This window comes from Capricornis sumatraensis, chromosome 22 (genome assembly GCF_032405125.1).
Source record: "Capricornis sumatraensis isolate serow.1 chromosome 22, serow.2, whole genome shotgun sequence".
Lineage (NCBI taxonomy): Eukaryota > Metazoa > Chordata > Mammalia > Artiodactyla > Bovidae > Capricornis > Capricornis sumatraensis.
Window position 1 is genome coordinate 42414538 of NC_091090.1, and position 21100 is coordinate 42435637.

General features: G+C 39.3%; 1 pseudogene; it reads left to right on the forward strand.

The window, feature by feature from the left end:
- Positions 1–16695: 16695 nt before the first annotated feature.
- Positions 16696–16805, forward strand: LOC138069835 (small nucleolar RNA U3; annotated as a pseudogene).
- The last annotated feature ends 4295 nt before the right edge of the window (positions 16806–21100 follow it).

The following is a 21100-nucleotide window of genomic DNA, read 5'->3' on the forward strand; positions in this document are numbered from 1 at the left end:
ATCAAAGTTGCTCTTATTTCAGGCAATATTCATTTTGAATTAATAGTATAAACTAAGATACTAGATTTTCTTAAAGCATCATTAAATAAATGGACTAGAGCTATAATTGACCAGGGCTAAATCTTGGCAGCAGCATATAACCAAAACCAATTAACAGTTACATGAAAAATGTACTTTAATATGCATTTAGTAAAGTTAACAAATAATCATTGTGGCCCCTATTAGGCAGTAAAAAGACAGAAACAAACAAAGCATAGGTCAGTGATCCTCAGCCTTATTGAGAACAATTAGAATGTCAAGATTTTTGACAACATACTAACAGAGCTGGCGTTCATCCACCATACACGTGGTCATCCTTCACAATGATGTACATGCTTGAGTAGATCTATGAACTTCCCTGACCGTGACTTTTATTATCGTAAAGGAAAGCTCTTACATGTTCCAGAAATCAAGCCATCTTTCTTGATTTCCGAATGGTGCTGTACTCTGTTACCTAATGCAGCCAGCTGCACTCACTCTGCACTGATTTACATGAACTCAATCCTCACCTATCAGACCACACTACACACAGTTGTTGTTCTTGTTCAGTCACTAAGTCCCTGTCCTTCACTATGTCCCAGGGTATGCTCAAACTCAGGTCCATTGAGTCAGTGATGCCATCCAACTATCTCATCCTCTGTCGTCCCCTTCTCCTCCTGCCTTCAATCTTTCCCAGTATCAGGGTCTTTTCCAATGAGCTGGCTCTTTGCATCAGGTGGCCAAAGTATTGGGGTTTCAGCTTCAGCATCAGTCCTTCCAATGAATATTCAGGGTTGATTTCCTTCAGGATTAACTGGTTTGATCTCCTTGCAGTCCAAGGGACTCTCAAGAGTCTTCTCCAGCACCACAATTTGAAAGCATCAATTCTTCAGCACTCAGCCTTCTTTATCTCACTTCTGTCCATGACTCCTGGAAAAACTAAAGCTTTGACTATATGGACTTTTGTCAGCAAAGTGATATCTCTGCATTTTAATACGATGTCTAGGTTTGTCATAGCTTTTCTTCCAAGAAGCAAGCATCTTTAAATTCCATGGCTGCAGTCACCAACCGCAGTGATTTTGGAGCCCAAGAATATAAATTTGTCACTGTTTCCACTTTTCCCCCACCTATTTGCCATGTATGGATTCTCAAAGGCAGCAAATATCTTATATCCCAGTTAAATGTGGATGATACAGTTATAAATGGTTTAAGTATTTTAGAGAAAAGAAGCAAACTCAGTGTTTAACCATTTTTTCCTTTCATGACTGAGGTTCATTTTCCTGAACTTCAGTTACTGTTCTAAAGCCCTCAAATGCTTCTCCAGTACTAAAGACTAGTTCCAATGGCCCCGATTTTTGCATTTTTAAAAATGTCCTCATTCATTCAATGTTAGCTGCTATCTGTCTTTCTTTTCAGATATAGTGATATACTGGAAAATCCATGGGCTTTGAGGTCTACAGACCTGGTTCCAAACTGAGCTCATCACTAATTAGCAGTATAATCCTGAGCAACTTTAACAAATTCTCTGAGCCTCAGTTTCCCCACCCACAAAATGTAAATATTAAAACTTCATTAAAAACTTTGACAGTTTTTTTTTAAGATTTAAAAATTAGAATTTAAGGTGTAAAATGCAGAATTAGCATAAGCACATCCTCCCAAATAAAAGCAACTATTACAAGTCTTTTTACTAGCCTTGCTCAAAACACCGCATTAGTCTCCCCTCTAATCTTTCTATTCATATCCCGCTCCTTTCTGCATGTGACCCGATTTCAAACCATTATCAACACTGCTTGCTACAGGTGTGGCTTTTCTGCAGTATAATTCAGCTTCATATTCTCTCCTGCTGAAAGTCATTCAGTGGTTCACTAACACTATCCCAAATGTATCTCTACTTGCAATTCCCGAGAGGGACTGTATTATTAATAACTTCCTATCATCACCATTAAAAATTACCAATTACCAAAAACCACAAATTTATTATCACACAGTTATGGAGTCAGAAGCCTAAAGTCAAGGTCTGCATTTCTTCTGGTGACTTGGAGAAATTCTGTTATCTTGCCTTTTGGAACTTCTCAAGTCCACCTACATTCCTTGGTTTCTGGCTCCTTCCTCCAGCTTTAAATCCTGCAGGACAGCATTTCTCTCTCTCTCTCTCTCTCTCTCTCTCTGACTCTGACTTCTGTTCTGTCTCCCTCTTCTACTTTAAAGAATCCTTGTGATCACATTGCATATATCTGTATAATCCAAGAAAAATCTCCTTATCTTAAAGTCAGCTGACTAGTAAGCTTAACTTCACTGACAGTTTTAATTTTCCCCTGCCACACAATGCAACATGTCCAAAGGATCCAGGGAATAAGATGTGGACATGTTTGGGAATGGGGGAAGGACATTACTCTGCCTGTGACAAGGACCATGCTTTGCCTTGTCCCTATGCCTTCACACCTGCTGTTCCATCAAACTATAATGCTCCTCCCCTGCTTTTCATCTGAGTCAATCCCCTTTCATTTGAGATGCAAACCAAGTGTCAAATATCATCTCATTCTGTAAGCTCTCATATACCCTAACTCACTCCAGTAATCTTGCCTGGGAAATCCCTTGGACAGAGGAGCCTGGTGGGCTACAGTCCAAGGGGTTGCAAAAGAGTTAGACACAACTTATTTACTAAACAACAAATATTTAATTAATGCATATCCATTGTTTTTTAGACATAATACTATTGCACATTTAGTAGACTACAGTAGAGCATAAATATAACTTGTATATGTACTGGAAGACCAGAAAGTTCATGACTCACTTTATCATGATACTCACATTACTGTGGTGGCCTGGAACCAAACCTGCAATTTTTTTGAGGTCTGCCTGTATTCAAAGACACACTATTTGAAAAGAAAAAACACTCTGTGATTTTGAGCCACTCCTTTTTCTGATAAATTGTGTGCCTTCCCCTGAAGGAAAAGAAAGCAAAGTTTTATGGGTCCTTATTAAGTGGCTTTGTGCTGTGAAGTAGAAATCATCTCGGCCTCTGAGGAGCTAATTCTTTCTGTTGTTGCATGACTGGCTCATTAAACTTTAGTGCTTGGGCCCTGGCTTCCTATCCCTGGGCTTGGCCCAGGAGAATATTGGGACTTACCAAAAAGAAAGGCAAGTTCCCACCTGTGGAAACTCTCTGAGGCTGTACAGGGACAATATCTACTTCAAGAGGCCTCCAGAGCCCAGACTTTTGCCAAATTATCTAATTTTTTTTTGCCAATCTCTATGTTGCCAAACTAAAAGCATCAATAACGATTTCTGAGAGGGGAAAAAAAAAGTTAAATAAAACTCAAAATGGTTGAATGCACTACACCTTGCTGAAAGGAAGCTGTCATCTGCAATCAGGATAACACTCATCAATGAACATTTCATACTGTCTGCTTTCCCTCCCAACTCCCAAATGTTAGCGTAGCAGACTACGCACACACGGAAGAAAACTGCTTTTAAAGTTCATGCCTGCTTAACATTTAAAGGCTTAGAGCAGGTTTGACAGCATAGTATTTAAGGTGTGGTTTATAATATTTGCTAAGATACTATTACTGCCTTCTTGCTTCTTATACTAAAAAGAGCATAACTTGAAAATATTTTTTAAATATAGAATACAGATTGATTTTTTCCAATTATAAATAGATATATAGCAAATTGCATGAGATAGAATACCTACTTTATTTAAATTATTTACATTTGTATAAATTAGCTATTCCTGGGTAACAAATTTCTGCAAACTTAGAGGCTTAATATATATTTACTATGTCTTTTTTTCTGTGGATTATGAGTCCAGGCACAACTTAACTGTGTCCTCTGCTCTGGGCCGCTAAGGTAGGACCACATTAGAGATACAGGATGATGCAGAGATCCTGGGAGAGAATGATGAGTCAGCATAGGAAATCAAGGCATCAGAGTCATGGTCTCATCTGGAAGCTAGACTGGGGAAGAACCCATTTCCAAGCTCACTCAGGTGGTTGGCAGAATTCATTTCTTTACAACAGGACCAAGGGCTTTGGATTAATCCAGGGTTTTATCTTCACATTTTACACATCTTCTCATCTCTTCACTAGAACATTGCCTTTGGCTTATAGACATATCACTCTAATCTCTACTTGTAAGGACACCAGTCACTGGACCCGGGCCTATCCTAATCCAGTAGGATCTCATCGAAACTTGCTGACATCCACACAGACCTTATTTCTAAATAAGGTCACATTCACAAATCCTGGGGATTAGGACTTCAACATATCTTTGGCGGGGCAACACAATTCAACAAGGAGAAACTACTTACTGTATACTCCTGGGCCCTGAAGTCAGAGTAAAGTGAGTCAGAGTTGGGGTAAAAGGTTAAGGTAAGGCCACATTAGGGATGTAGGGTGATGCAGAGATCCTGGGAGAGAATGAGGAGTCAGCACAGGGAATCATGAGTGTTGCTGAGGCAAGAGTTTTTAATTTTAGATAAAACTAGGTTGGTTCTCTGCCTCTTCAGAAGAGGATAGGGAACTAGAGGTTAACAGAAAAAGGAGAGAGAGGCAGAGGAAGGCAATTATATTAAGGCAACAAAAGTTAAAGTTTAGACTGATTTAAAGAAAATAGAGGCCAAAGCTTCATATGCATTAAATATAAAAATTCCAAAGCAATTATGTTTATAATGCTATGCCAAACAGTTCACATAGAAGATCAAAACTGTATCACTTAGTAAAAATGTGAATGTAGTTTTAATGAGTCACTGAATAAATATGATCTCATGAATTACTCTCATTTTTGAGCATACTATTTGCTAGCAAATCAGTCACAAGATAATTGTACACAAACAGAAGGGGCCAAGGAAAAACCCCAGGCACTGACGATCTAAAATTGTGGAAACTACAAATGAGTAAAACTTTGTTCTTGGGATTACTTAGGCTTGAAATGACGGCTTTATTCGGTCTTCGGTCTCCCTTCATTTCCCTTTAATGTCCCCACAAATCAGTGACAGCTACAGCATTTCTGCTGAGGCAGCACTTTTCCCCCAAGTGATCTCACAGTGTCTGAGAATATTTGGAACGCTCCTTGATATGCAAAAAAGGACCTTATTTTCAACTGCCTCAAGCAAAGACAATGATTGCATAAACCATGTGACACAGAATAGAAATAACTACTCCATAGGGTTAAAGTTTGAAAATCAGTGGCAGAAAATGTTGCCACTGATCTTTGGAGTCTTTGGAACAAGGATTTAACCGTATATTTATTTTACTCCTTGATGCTGTATTTTCTACACTAAGTAAAACACTATGAAAGAAAACCATCATCAATAGCAGGATACAATGAAAGGTAAAGAGGGAAATGGACACTTGCTCCCTTCATGATGAAATTGAGTAGAGGTTTGTTAAATGAATTTGAAATGTGTGGTTGTTCTATTCCATTACATTCTTTATTACCTTTCTTCCTCTTTCCTTCTGACCAACGTATTAGTGTTACACAGTCTTTACTACTGGTTCTGTGATGTGATGAATCTGAGGGTTACAAAGAAGACCGAGGCATAGAGCCCCACTGGATGGAAGGGCACATGAAAATGATGTGTTCCTACCTCTCCACAGTCAGTAGATATATGAGTTGCTATGTTCCAGAATCATGACCCCCAAGTTTACCAGTTGTTGTTGCTGTTTAGTCACTAAATTGTATTCAACACTTTTGAGACCCCCATGGACTAAAGTCCACCAGGTTCCTCTGTCCATGGTATTTCCCAGGAAAGAATAACTGGAGTGGGTTGCCATTTCCTTATTCAGGGGATCTTCCCTGACAAGGGATCAAACCCAAGTCTCCTGCTTTGGCAAGTGGATTTTTTACCACTGAGCCACCAGGGAAGCCCAAGTTTACCAGCAGAGGTTGGTAAAGTTTTTTTTTTTTTTTTTACCACTTTTTATTCTATAGAAACATGATAGGAAGGCAATGTGTCCTGAGAAAATAAACTCCTTTCATAGAAAGGAGATGTTCATGGTCAGTATATGAGAGGAGGTTCCTATTAGGAAATGACCTTCCTACTTTAGAGAATCCTAGAAATCATGGGAAATAATTGTTGAGATGAGATTTGTGCTTTAAGAAGCAGGGAGCGTCTGTGAAAATAGGCTGGAAAACTCTATCAGGAAGGCTTTAAGATTTACATCCAATGTTTTCAAAAGATTCCTTCTTCTAGACTGATCTCAACATTTTTGTTCACCTTGAAACAGTAGCACCCTCAACCCACTGCTCGTCCAAGCCTAAGCACTTACAGTCTATTTTTTGTCTCTGTCCCTGAGCTAAAGTAGCCATTGACCTTCAGAACAACCGATTCAATTGTCCTGTCTTAGTCCTTCTCCTACTCAGCCATTCCTCTATATTTGATTCTGTTGGTCTTGTCCTTCTTAAAACTCTCTCCTACTTACCACTCACTGAATTGCATCACCTTTGTGGTCCATGTGTCTCTGATCACTCCTCTCTATCCTTCAATTTCTTGTCCTTTCCCAAGTGAAAATATTTACCCTTAAAGTCTTCATTTTGCTCTTCTCTCACTCTATTTATTCTTCCTGAGCAATGTCACATATTCTCATGACTTCAATTATTATTATTGCATATTTGGTCTTCTACGGTGTCTCCCTAGGCTCAAGTTCTCCAAGTAGCTCTAACCTGAATTTCCAGCTGACTACTCTACATCTTTAGTGTCCCAGAAGCACCTCAAAACACGAGTATAAAACTGAGTTTACATTAACACCACATATTCTGCAACTCCTTTTGATTTCCCTCTTTTTCTCTCCCCAACATCCAACCAACTGGGCCTGGAGATTGCTCTAGTACAGTCCCTTGTTATCATTCCCACCAAAATTTTCCTAGTTTAATCACTAATTGTCACTTACACTGGGAATTGCTCGATCCCCTAGTGACTTCCCAGCCTCCAAAATGTCCCTGCTCTTATCTTTCCCTTACATTGTTTACAGCCCCTTGTATTTGTAGTCCAGTTGCTAAGTTGTGTCCTACTCTTTACAGCCCCATGGACTGCAGCACGCCAGGCTTCCCTGTCCTTCACTATCTCCTGAAGTATGCTCAAATTCATGTCCATTGAGTAGGTGATGCTATCTAACCATCTCATTCTCTCCCACCCTCCTTTTGCCTTCAATCTTTCCCAGCATCAGGGTCTTTTCCAGTGAGTCAGCTCTTCACATCAGGTGGCCAAAGTATTGGAGCTTCAGCTTCAGCAACAGTCTTTCCAATGAATATTCAGGGTTGATTTCCTTTAGGATTAACTGGTTTGATCTCCTTGCTGTCCAAGGGACTCTCAACAGTCTTCTCCAGCACCACAATTTGAAAGCATCAATTCCTTGGTGTTCAGCCTTCTTTATGGTCAACTGAAGCTGGTTTTAGAAAAGGCAGAGAAACCAGAGATCAAATTGCCAACATCCGCTGGATCATCAAAAAAGCAAGAGAGTGAAAAAGTTGGCTTAATGCTCAACATTCAGAAAATGAAGATCATGGCATCTGGTCCCATCACTTCATGGAAAATAGATGGAGAAACAGTGGAAACAGTGTCAGACTTTATTTTGGGGGGCTCCAAAATCACTGCAGAGGGTGATTGCAGCCATGAAATTAAAAGATGCTTACTCCTTGGAAGAAAAGTTATAACCAACCTAGATAGTATATTCAAAAGCAGAGACATTACTTTGCTGACTAAGGTCTGTCTAGTCAAGGCTATGGTTTTTCCTGCGGCCATGTATGCATGTGAGAGTTGCACTGTGAAGAAGGCTGAGCGATGAAGAATTGATGCTTTTGAACTGTGGTGTTGGAGAAGACTCTTGAGAGTCCCTTGGACCGCAAGGAGATCTAACCCGTCCATTCTGAAGGAGATCAACCCTGGGATTTCTTCGGAAGGAATGATGCTAAAACTGAAACTCCAGTACTTTGGCCACCTCATGTGAAGAGTTGACTCATTGGAAAAGACTCCGATGCTGGGAGGGATTGGGGGCAGGAGGAGAAGGGGTAACCGAGGATGAGATGGCTGGATGGCATCACAGACTCGATGGACATGAGTCTGAGTGAACTCCGGGAGATGGTGATGGACAGGGAGACCTGGAGTGCTGCGATTCATGGGGTCGCAAAGAGTTGGACACGACTGAGCGACTGAACTGAACTGAACTCACATCTGTATATAACAACCCCTGCTAAGTCGCTTCAGTCGTGCCCAACTCTGTGCGACCCCATAGACGGCAGCCCACCAGGCTCCGCTGTCCCTGGGATTCTCCAGGCAAAAACACTGGAATGGGTTGCCATCTCCTTGTCCAATGCATGAAAGTGAAAATTGAAAGGGAAGTCACTCAGTCATGTCCAACTCTTCGCGACCCCATGGACTGCAGCCTCCCAGGCTCCTCTATCCATGGGGTTTTCCAGGCAAGAGTATTGGAGTGGGTGCCATTGCCTTCTCCAATAACAACCCCTAGCTGCCCATAAATTTTCAATGCCCTTCCTCACCTCCAAGAGAAATAAAGATGCCTCACCCAAGAACAAGCCACCTGATGTTATCCCAAGCTACCTTTCTAAGTTTCTTTTTCACGATTGCCAGACAAGACCCTACATTCCAGATCCTCCCCCAGCTCCTACAACTTCATCTCTTAGCCCTTCTTCCTTTGCCCAAATTTCTGTGTCTTCTCTATCAGAGCTTATGCCTTCCTCCAAGGTCAATATCAAAGGTAATTTTCTTCATGAAGGCCATCTTCATCCCACTCCCACTTAGATATGAATATTTCTCTTTGAATCACCATTATAGTCTGAACCATTTCCTTTCTTATGGTAGAGTGTATTAGCTATTCCTTTTTTAATAGTACATGTTCCATTTTTTTCCTTCAGTTGATTAGATTCAAGCCATCAGGAGGATAAAGGTCCTGTCTTATTCATCTTTGCATCTCCAGAATCAAGGCCAGTTAAAATTTAAGAAAATCAAACCTGCTTTTCTCTCACAGAAATGAAAGTTAAAGTAAACAAAGGCTAGAGGCTTTTGTGTTAGCTTAGAGGATAAAGCATCCGCCTGCAATGCAGGAGACCCGGGTTCAATCCCTGAGTCAGGAATATCCCCTGGAGAAGGAAATGGCAACCCACTCCAGTACTCTTGGCTGGAAAATCCCATGGACGGAGGAGGCTGGGAGGCTGCAGTCCATGGGGTTGCAAAGAGTCAGACATGACTGAGCGACTTCACTTCACTTCTTCTAATGGCATTTGGATTCAAAATCAGTTTCTCTTCTACATACAGAAATATAATCATTCCTCTGTCTTGTAAGACAAACTATTATCCCACTGATCACAAAACTGAAACTAGTTACCACTTTGAAAAACCTTGAAATGGAATGAAATGAGGTAGAAAGCAATGGGGTAGCTTTTTTGAAGACATACCATAATATATAAATTGCTATATTACTACAAAATCATGGTGACACATTTTCCTAATCAACTAAAAAAAAATATTACTTGGGCTACTAGAAAAAAATATACAATATGCACTCTACTTGTAAGATTTTCAAACCCCTAAAAACACTACTCATTAGTTAGTTCAGTTAGTTCAGTCGCTCAGTCATGTCCGACTCTTTGCGACCCCATGAATTGCAGCATGCCAGGCCTCCCTGTCCATCACCATCTCCCAGAGTTCACTCAGACTCACGTCCATCGAGTTGGTGATGCCATCTAGCCATCTCATCCTCAGTCGTCCCCTTCTCCTCCTGCCCCCAGTCCCTCTCAGCATCAGAGTCTTTTCCAATGGGTCAACTCTTTGCATAAGGTGGCCAAAGTACTAGAGTTTCAGCTTTAGCATCATTCCTTCCAAAGAAATCCCAGGGCTGATCTCCTTCAGAATGGACTGGTTTAGAGGACAGCAATGTTTCTATTACGTTAGAAGTTCAGGCTCACATCAATAAATACATTTGTGTTGCTTTATCTGGATACTTGAATAGTTCCAAGCAAAAGCTTCCATTATACTGGTACCTTATTCTTCCCCCTCCTAAAATTTAGCTGTCAATAAGATGCCTCAGACCTTCCATCAGGACCTTCCATAATACAATATTTTTTTTTTCCTTTATTTGGCCACAGTGTGAGGCACGTGGGATCTTAATTCCCTGATCAGGGAGCAAACCAGTGACCGCTACAGTGGAAACATGGAGTCCTAACCACCTACTGCCAGGGAAGTCCCAATACAGTCTTAAAATGGACAAATTTTTGCAACAATGTGAATAATCTTTGCAGACAAGAGGGACCAGCAAGCCTGAAGAGATGAGTGAACCTGTTCCTCTGGACCTAATTGCCTGGCTGCAATCTCATTTTCCATCACACTTTATTTAACTTTTCTTTACTTATATCACATAAATTAACTCAGCAGCCATGCAGAATAATTTTGCTTCATTTAGATCTAAATTAATGAGCGTGATCACAAAGCCATGTGTACAATTTCAATGAAGATACACTATAATTATTCTATTGTAAGGGTTAGCATTTCAGCCGTGTATTAATGTATTTTGAATGCGTAATATATGATGCTTTTGTGGTCTTCTGCCATAACACTCTACTGAAAAATGTCCTCCAGTTAAGAAATACTAAAATAAATTATTACACACAAAAGAAGGGAGAAGAAAGGGGAAAAAAATTGAAAGACTAAAGATATGACAAAGGGAGAAGTGCACTCCCAGGAATTCATTTCCTCATATAAATTTTATTTCCAGATCGCTTCATTAAGTAATGCATTAAGTTGTGCAACAATAGATCATATTTTTTTCTCAGCACTTAAGTGAGGGGTTTTGCAGAGAGGGAACTCTGGGCATTTGAGCATATGTAAGAAATGGAGAAGAGAAATCACAAAGGAACATAGGCATTTATGTTTCGGCAGTCAGTTATGAGTTATGCCAGTAAGTATCAGCTTGAGACCATGAATTGTTTCTGCCCAGGCCATACAGTTCATGGAGCCCTGCTCAGGGAACACTACACCCTTAAGGCAGGCAATTATATGTTTTTAGGATTAATCCCAAATAAGACAATGTTTCAGAAATAGACACACTCTCTTTTTGAAGAGCTTTTAGTCATAAAAAGTCATTTTTTTTCCTTCCCGACCCCTTAATGCCTTCTAATCCCCCCTTCCTTTCCCCTCCTCTATAAAAGGTATAAAACAGTGCTTCCACCTGCTAACACTCACAGACCAATAACTTTAATTTTTGGCACTTATTTACAGGCTGAATAGACCCATCCACACCTGCTTTCCCCTTAATTAGCTGGCTATCTAAAGCCTGCAGATTGGAGGCTGCCAGCTTCCTGAACGAAGAGGAAGATCATTTAGTTGCTTATGTAAGAGAAATGAGGGTGGGGAAAGGAGGAAAAAGGATCTTTCTTTTAGAGAAACCAGAGAGAGAAACATTAGTACAAAAGGAAGAATCACTCATGAAGAATAACGGAGCAATATGTACATATTATTACATTATATATATATATATATATAACATATATTATGATATATATGTTTATGTTTTAAGTGACTCAAAGCCTGAAAAATAAACAACAGCCCTACCTGGCAGTGATACAGTCATTTCTACTTAACAACACCTGAAATCTTCCATGATATCGAATATTTTTCCCAATGTGTTACTTAAGATGGTGCCCCACATGTCCTCCAATAGGTGAAGTGACCCCTAATAGAAGAAAAAGAACTGAGTTGGGGCCAGATGTTCCCAAGGCTCTGACCCACCTCTAGAATTTGGAGGAATTGCATCACTAGGGTGTCTCGGTGTCCTCATCTGTAATGTGTGGGAGCAAATAGATGGAAACTGAATCCTCCTTTGACCTGACTATCCTGCTATCATTTCAACCCTTCCCTTCATCAAGAACTACCACTGAAGCAACACAAAGAGGCAGAGAAAAAATTTTAAAAAATCATAAAGAAAAGAAGAGTGCATTGTAAAACTTTGTTGCTTTTTACCTAACTGGAATGTGAGAAAAGTTTCAAACCAAAACAGGTAAATTTTAAGGCGGAGAGGAAATTTTCATGATGATCTACTTCAACCTTCTCTCATCGCAGATACGAAAACCAAGGGTTACAATGATATCTCTCCCAGCATCACAAAGTGCAGGCAAGACTAGAAATCAAGTTCAACTGCCTCACTGCACAAATACCTGGTGATCTGGTGATGAAAAAAAAAACAATCTAACTGTACACACTTGTGGTTAAACTTGCACCGAAATACAATTACACTCATTAGAAAAGAAGAGCATGCTGCTAGCTAAAATTTAGGTGCAGGTTTATCTTTCCTTCAGAGTTTATAGTCTCTTTATATATGCAATGGATGCTCAATATAAATTTGGTATAAATAAAAATGTACTCTCCAAAGGTCCTTCAAGATGGGTACTAAACCAGCATATCTGTACATTCCAGGTATGCTGCAAGCATACTGCTGGACCCCAGCCTTTCTCTGCTTAAATCACATAGATAGGTTCCACTGCCTTCAGGATAATAATCAAACTCCTGACCTGAAGGCCTTCGTGACCTGACCACTGCCTCACTTCTGCAGCTGCATTTCTACCCGTTGCCCACCCCCCAGCCACTTGTGTTTCTCAACCACATCGATCTAGTTGCAGTTTCACAGGCACAGGCCTCTCTCTCTCGTTTCTCCACTTCCCTTCATTTTTCACCTGCACTCATTTCCGCTTGAACATCCTTCAGGCTCTATATTTTACATCACTTCCTCCAAAAAGCCTTATAGTTGACCTTTCTACAGTCAAGTTGTGCTTCCTAGGTGGCTCTAGCAGTAAAGAACCCCCTGCCAATGCAGAAGACATCAGAGAGCCAGGTTCGATTCCTGGGTTGGGAAGATCCCCCGGAGGAGGGCATGGCAACCCACCCTAGTATTCTTGTCTGGAGAATCCCACGGGCAGAGGAGCCTGGCGGGCTACAGTTCATGCGGTTGCAAAGAGTCAAACACGACTGAAGCAACTTAGCACATACTCATGCACGGCCAAATTAGTTGATGCTGGTACTTACATCCACCTGATAATTACTTCACTATATTGTACTTACATTTCATTCATCTGTCTCTCCCACTACCCAGGAAACTTGCTAAGAAAAGGAGTTTTCTTCTTCTCCATCAAATGCCCCATAGCAATCTGATAGATGCCTGAAAACTATGTCAATTAAATTAATATCAAAATAGCTGAAATTATTACTACATTACCATGAATTCCTGCACTCATGGATATTTTAAAGGACTGAACATGTGTTCTTACAATTCACATAACAAAGGGTCTTTTTCTTTAAAAGTCTTTTTCTTTATACTCATAGATCCATTAACTTTCCCAGGATCCTTCAAGCATCTTCAAATTTATGAGATTTGCTAACTGAGGTATGAATGCCTGGCTGTTGGCTAGGATCACCACTGAAAATTTACTATTGCACTCCAGTCTTGTATAATAATCAATTCCTGTGTTCCCCGGAAGTCTACTGAAGGGACTGCTTAGGAGCTAAATCCTAGCACCCGACTACCTGATAAGTTTGTGATCTGCCACTTAACGTAACCTCAAACAAGTTGTTTCACCTCTCAGTATGCTTCAATTTCCTCATCTGTAAAGTAAGATAATATTATTACCTATTTCATAGAGCCACTGGAGTTAAATTATATGTAAATTACATATGTAAAAATCTTATAACAGTAGGAATTGTTCAATGCTTGCTTAACATTTTTGTGACGATAATGACCACCATAATCAGTATCCCTAACCCACTCCAGTGTTCTTGCCTGGAGAATCCCAGGGACGGGGGAGCCTGGTGGGCTGCCATCTATGGGGTCACACATAGTCGGACATGACTGAAGTGACTTAGCAGCAGCAGCAGCAAGCATTTTATATGTATTATCTCATTTAATCTTGACAACAACTTAATAAAGGCAATATCTTCTCCATTACAAATTAATACATGAAAACTTGTAATGTCATTATGTGATTGTAATATCATTGTGAATTTCTGGATGTTGCAAGAGTTGTATCTATAAATGTCAAGATCCTACTATATATTCTTTCCCTACCTCACCTCTCTATCCTCTAAAGATAAATGCATCTCAAACATCCTCATTCTATCAAAGTTAATATGATTAAAATTAAGACAATTCTCTCAGTTACCCACAAGCACAAAGCTTTGGAATGATCTTCAGTGTGTCTCTCTGCCCAACAGGCAACCAATTCTCTTCTTTAATATCTCTTGTATCCCACTCACCTTTCCATTCCTATTCTGCCCTCTTCACTCAGGTCCTCATCATCTGAAAACCAGATGGCTGCACATTTAATAACTTTTGTTCTTAGTTTTAAAAGCACATCAGTTTTGTAGAGATCGGGGTCTACCTTCACATATAAATTTTTTCGATTAAACCAATAAAAGTCAGCCACAAACTTCTCCCAATTTCTGTATCTCTTCTGAAAACCTAAACAAAAAAAGTAAAATAAACCAGAGGGGGGAAAAAAAAAAACCCTCCATTCCAAAGGTTCCTATGTCAACCACATCACACAGAAGGAGTTTCTGAAATAACCCAATTTGTCTGATGGGGAACATAAACCCCACATCAATTTGACTTCACACTTTACTAGTGACTTATTTGTGCTTGGTTTTTTCAGGATACTTTAGCAAGAAGAGGTGCTTACTTAGTGAAACAAATTAACTTCTCTTCCACCATTGGTTTCCACTGTACTGATAGCTTTTTTAAGGCCAATTATGCTCAGAGATATCAACAAACATTTTTTCTCTGCAGCTCTTATAAATAAACAGATAAAGAAAGATCTACCTCTGGTCTCTTATAGGGTTTATCAGTCTTTAACTGGCTACGACTCACCTCCAGTTAGATTTGTCTGATTCTTGTGACTTTTGGGTCATGATAAAATAAGAAAGGAAAACAGTTCCAATGTTCATAAGCTGGAAAGCATTCTGGAGAGCAATCCAAGGACTACTCTCTATGAGCTCACAACTCCAGGGAAGCCACAAAGTTTAAATTATTACCATAGCCTGACTGTATGTCCAATCTAATAGACCAAATCCTATTTTATCTTCTTGAAAATCACCTCAGAGCTACAGACGTATTTGTATACTATCCCTGTATGAAACAGTGCATCGCATGCAAAAAAAAGAAAAAAAAAATTGTACCCAATGTCTGCAGACACTCAGTCTCCAAATAGTACCTGTTTACTTTGTTAATTGCAAAATAAAGTGCACATTTTTAAAGATGAGCATTTCACTGAGAAGGCTTCCCAGGTGTCTCAGTGGTAAAGGATTCACCCGCTAATGCAGCAGACATAGGTTCAACCCCTGGGTCAGGAAGATCCCCTGGAGTAGGAAATGGCAACCTACTCCAGTATTCTTGTTGGGAAACCCCATGGACAGAGGAGCCTGGTGGGCTACATTCCATGGGGTCTCAAAGAGTCAGACATGACTTAGTGACTAAACAACAATCTCACTGAGGGGCTTTCCTGTGCCCCCTTGCCCCCATGGCTGCATTTAGAGAATTATAATACCTTTGTTTAATAATGACACCTTGAATCCACATAACTTCTCTCCACTCTAGACTCAGAATACTTTTTTACAGATACAATTTTATTTATTCTCAAAATATATCTATGATCCAAGAGTAAATTGTGAAAATTTTGAAACCATGGAGTTTATCAGAAATATTTTCCCCAGATTTGAGCTTTAGGGTAAATGAGAGAGAAGGGACAGAAATTTGAGAGGAAAGAGGAAATTCTCTGGTGGTCCAGTGGTTGAGACTCTATGCTTCCACTGCAGGGGGCATGGGTTTGATCTCTGGTCCAGGAACTAAGATCCCACTTGCTGTGTAGTGCAGTCAAAATAGAAATTTGAGAGGAAATAAAACTGGAAATATCTTTGTATTTAAGGAGTTCCTTTAAAATACATAAAGATAGTTTATTTCAAGATGTGTTTCCTATAAAAGTATTGCATTTGATATAATGATATATTAAATTTAAAGAAAGTAGAATCACATATAAAATTATTATTGAAATTATTTAGGCTTTCTAAGCCAATATTTAAGAAGTGGAGAAATTCCTCCTAACATAGAAAACTAACTGCCTAATAGTAAAGAAAGAGAAAGGAGAAAAAAAATGAAACATATAAGATGCTTGGTTTTCTGGACTTTAGTGTTAACTACTTTAAAATGTTTTCATTGAATTTGCTGAGGAAAAAAAAAAAAAGACAGGGAGAATCTTCCAGAATACTCCTTTTTGCCATGGATGTTCTTGAAAATCATCTGTTACTCTGAACTGTTACCCTCAATGGCCTGAGTCTTCTAGTGTTCTCTTCTTTACATCTCCACAGTCTTTTGAAAACTATCCAATGATTTTAAGACTACTGTGCTTCAAAGTGTCCCGATATGTGACATTTCTAAGTGCAGACAGATTACTTTCATGTTGCAAAGTCAGTTCAGTCGCTCAGTCATGTCCAACTCTTTGAGACCCCATGGACTGCAACACACCAGGTTTCCCTGTCCATCACCAGCTCCCAGAGCTTGCTCAAACTCATGTCCATTGAGTCAGTGATGCGATCCAACCATCTCATCCTCTGTCGTCTCCTTTTCCTCCCGTCTTCAATCTTTCCCAGCATCAGGGTCTTTGCATCAGGTGGCCAAAGTACTGGCCAAGACTGTACTTTCAGGGATCATTTCTATAGTTCATATTGCAAAAGATGAAATAAAAACCAGACGCAAGCAAGCAGAGGATTCAAGACTGGGTCATGCAGAGGGCTTGCTGCAGAAAGCCATGGATGATGTCACTTGACAAAAGGCCTGGGTGTGTGCTTTATTCTGCAGTAAGACAATGAAATCTTATGTTTCAAATCTAGTCAAACATAGTAGCAGCTTATTACCCCCACCTCTGCTTTTGAAAAGGTGGTTATAGATTGTTCCTCTGCTTATAGATTGTTCCTCTGCTTATAGATTGTTCCAGAACTCTTCTGTTAGCCCTAAATCCATCCTGTACTTTTCTCCACTGTGCACAGATCAGTACAGGAGGCTGACGTGTACAGACCACTCCATCAAGAAGCTTCTCACACTCTGGTTTCTGGTTGGGTTCTCTGGGGAGAATCCATTAGAGTAGAGAGGAAATTGGAGAGTAGACAGAAATCAATGCAGACTACTCCATCAGCAAGCTTCTTACACTCCCCAAAGGGAGAACCCATTAGAGCAGACAGGAAATCAGAAAGAGGAAAAGATGAAGGTCAGGGAGTCGTTCACGCAGGTCCCTTCTGCAGTCACTGCAGGATGGATTCAGTCCTTAAACTGAAGGTTGCAACTCCTGTCAAGCAGCCCTCTCCACATATTTCTCTCTTTCAGGGCTCTGAGTTCTCTTCTCCTCAGTCATCTGAACTATACCTTGTGGTTTGTCTACAATCTGAACACAATGTTGTAAATAGCTCCCTTATTAAACACTATTCAAATTAGCCAATTTCCCGCCAGGTCCTTGACTGACACAGATTATACTCAACTCCCTCTATGAGAACAAATCAAGAGGATGAAGCCATAACTACAGATTCAAAGTCAAGAAAAGGAAATATACACAGAAGGCACAACATCCATATTTGGGAAAACAGCGCTGAGCTCTGAAAGCTCGGAAGTGCCCAACTCGTCTTTAAATGTTGTTCTGAACAGTCTGCTTTTAAAATAGAATGAACAATATAATGTTTCCTAACAAATAAGGCACAAAATAATTCTGAATAAACGTCCTTAGAGATAGTATGGTAGAATTTAAATTCTAGGTAGCAAAATACAAAATACTTGTCCTAATAATGATTTTTATGATTCTCAAATATTTTTCCCATCGAGTACTACAACACTTCCAAATATTTCAAGGGGAAATAGAAGAGGAATTTTGAAGTTTTTCCTCCCTCCTTGCCCCTTAGTTTTTTTTCTTTTTTAAAAAAGCTTTCCTATTTCTAAATAGGCAGTCATTTTTAACCTCAGTTGAGAACTGGGGAAGCTGAGGCATGCAGAGATGGCACGGCTCACCAGCATTGGGAATAAACTTCCTTCAAAGGTCATCCAGCTCTTCCTAGAATTCATACCTCTCAGCCTACCTGCTGAAAATAATATGATTATCATGACTCAATGATAATATCAAGTAATTCCTGATAGAAGTTGTCCTCCAACCCACAGTGCTGATAACACTTATTCCACACACACATTTTAATAGTCCATTTGGTCCTAAGCCAAGGCACAGCCCTGAGCTATGGCCCTAAATGAATTCCCCTAGACTTTTCATTTCTTCTAGGGAATTGGACTAATTATAGTGACTACTTTGGAGAGAGCGATAGTTTGAAAACATTGCCTGAGGGATACAAAAGTTGTTTTATTTCACAATTAGGCATTTCTCTCCCAGGGGCATTTTATAGTCGTGGTTTGAAATAACAGCCATTATTTTATTACAATTTTCTATTTTTTGCACATAAAAATATTTAGAACATGTTTTTCGCTGAGTTTTATTAGTCATAATGCCAGGAAGCGCCTGGTGTTATGGATGATGGAATTATCTTTGAGGGCTTCCCTTTAGTGTTATTTCTTCCTTATAGTCTGCATTCTCTCAGTGTTTGGTACTGGAACTGGAATTTAAAGTGGAAATTGAATATCCGTCTGCTTGGGGAAGTGACCTGTACATGAGGATAAAGTGGACCCCACCCATATGTCTTTCCAATTCCTTTCCCCTAGTCAGCATTCTATCCCCTTTGCCACATGTATACCTACTTATACCATGGTTAATGCTCTATTAAGAAGAACTAGAAACATGGAATCAATTCAGCAGGCACAGATGCCACAACTCAAAAACAACAGGTATTAAATAATGCCCTCATCAAGCAATTGGATTAAACCTACCTCTTGGGAGATTTAATAACCACAAGCTTGTGTGTATGCACTGGAACACACACACACATGTAGAAAATAGGATAATGAAGTCATGGAAATAGAAGGGATTGTCTCATATACCTGGGCAGTTCTTTAATACAAAACAGGAATTGCCTCTATAATATCCATCAAGTTTTTACATAAATTCTTCTAGTGACAGGGCACAAGTTACCTTACAACACACACCATACTGGTTCTCTATGAGAATATTATTCCTTATATGGAAACAAAAATCTTATTTCCCCTTCACTTCTGCACACTGATACCAGTTCTCCCCTTTGGGGATACATAGAAAAGTTCTAATCCTTCTAATACATGACAGCCCTATAATACAAATGTTTGGAAAATGGTTATCAGTCCTTTATGGTGAAGAATATCATTTTTTGCTAGCTGGTACCCATCCTTCTTCTTACCCTTCTTCCAGTAACAGCATCTAATTTTCCTTCACTGCAACACTTTCCTCATATGGCTTTTTGCAATTGGAGGTACACACTGCTGGAATTGTCGATAAACATATAAAGAATTCCTGTCCCAATGGTCAGTTTATAACTGGGCATTTGGTGAAAACTAAATCAATGAGACCCAATTCCATGTATTTTTTCATAGAACCTTTGAGAAAGAAAAGCTCTTTTTTTGCTCTAGGTTATTAGTTTTATTTCTTTTTTTAAAGACTTCTTTTGATGTAGATCATTTTTCACATCCTTTTGAATTTGTTACAATATTGTTTCTGTTTTATGTTTCAGTTTTTTATGGCCCTGAGGCATGTGCAGAGTACATCATGAGAAACGCTGGGCTGGAAGAAGCACAAGATGGAATCAAGATTGATGGGAGAAATATCAGTAACCTCGGATATGCAGATGACACCACCCTTATGGCAGAAAGTGAAGAGGAACTAAAAAGCCTCTTGATGAGACTACTATCAGCAGTTGTATGCCAATAAAATGGACAATGTGGAAGAAATGAACAGATTCTTAGAAAAGTACAATTTTCCAAAACTGAACCAGGAAGAAATAGAAAATCTTAACAGACCCATCACCAGCACGGAAATTGAAACTGCAATCAGAAATCTTCCAGCAAACAAAAGCCCAGGTCCAGACGGCTTCACAGCTGAATTCTACCAAAAATTTAGAGAAGAGCTAACACCTATCCTACTCAAACTCTTCCAGAAAATTGCAGAGGAAGGTAAACTTCCAAACTCATTCTATGAGGCCACCATCACCCTAATACCAAAACCTGACAAAGATGTCACAAAAAAAGAAAACTACAGGCCAATATCAATGATGAACATAGATGCAAAAATCCTCAACAAAATTCTAGCAATCAGAATCCAACAACATATTAAAAAGATCATACACCATGACCAAGTGGGCTTTATCCCAGGGATGCAAGGATTCTTCAATATCCGCAAATCAATCAATGTAATTCACCACATTAACAAATTGAAAAATAAAAACCATATGATTATCTCAATAGATGCAGAGAAGGCCTTTGACAAAATTCAACATCCATTTATGATAAAAACTCTCCAGAAAGCAGGAATAGAAGGAACATACCTCAACATAATAAAAGCTATATATGACAAACCCACAGCAAACATTATCCTTAATGGTGAAAAATTGAAGGCATTTCCCCTAAAGTCAGGAACAAGACAAGGGTGTCCACTTTCACCGCTACTATTCAACATAGTTCTGGAAGTTTTGGCCACAGCAATCAGAGCAGAAAAAGAAATAAAAGGAATCCAAATTGGAAAAGAAGAAGTAAAACTCTCACTGTTTGCAGATGACATGATCCTCTACATGGAAAACCCTAAAGACTCCACCAGAAAATTACTAGAGCTCATCAATGAATATAGTAAAGTTGCAGGATATAAAATCAACACACAGAAATCCCTTGCATTCCTATACACTAATAATGAGAAAGTAGAAAAAGAAATTAAGGAAACAATTCCATTCACCATTGCAACAAAAAGAATAAAATACTTAGGAATATATCTACCCAAAGAAACTAAAGACCTATATATAGAAAACTATAAAACACTGATGAAAGAAATCAAAGAGGACACTAATAGATGGAGAAATATACCATGTTCATGGATTGGAAGAATCAATATAGTGAAAATGAGTATACTACCCAAAGCAATTTACAAATTC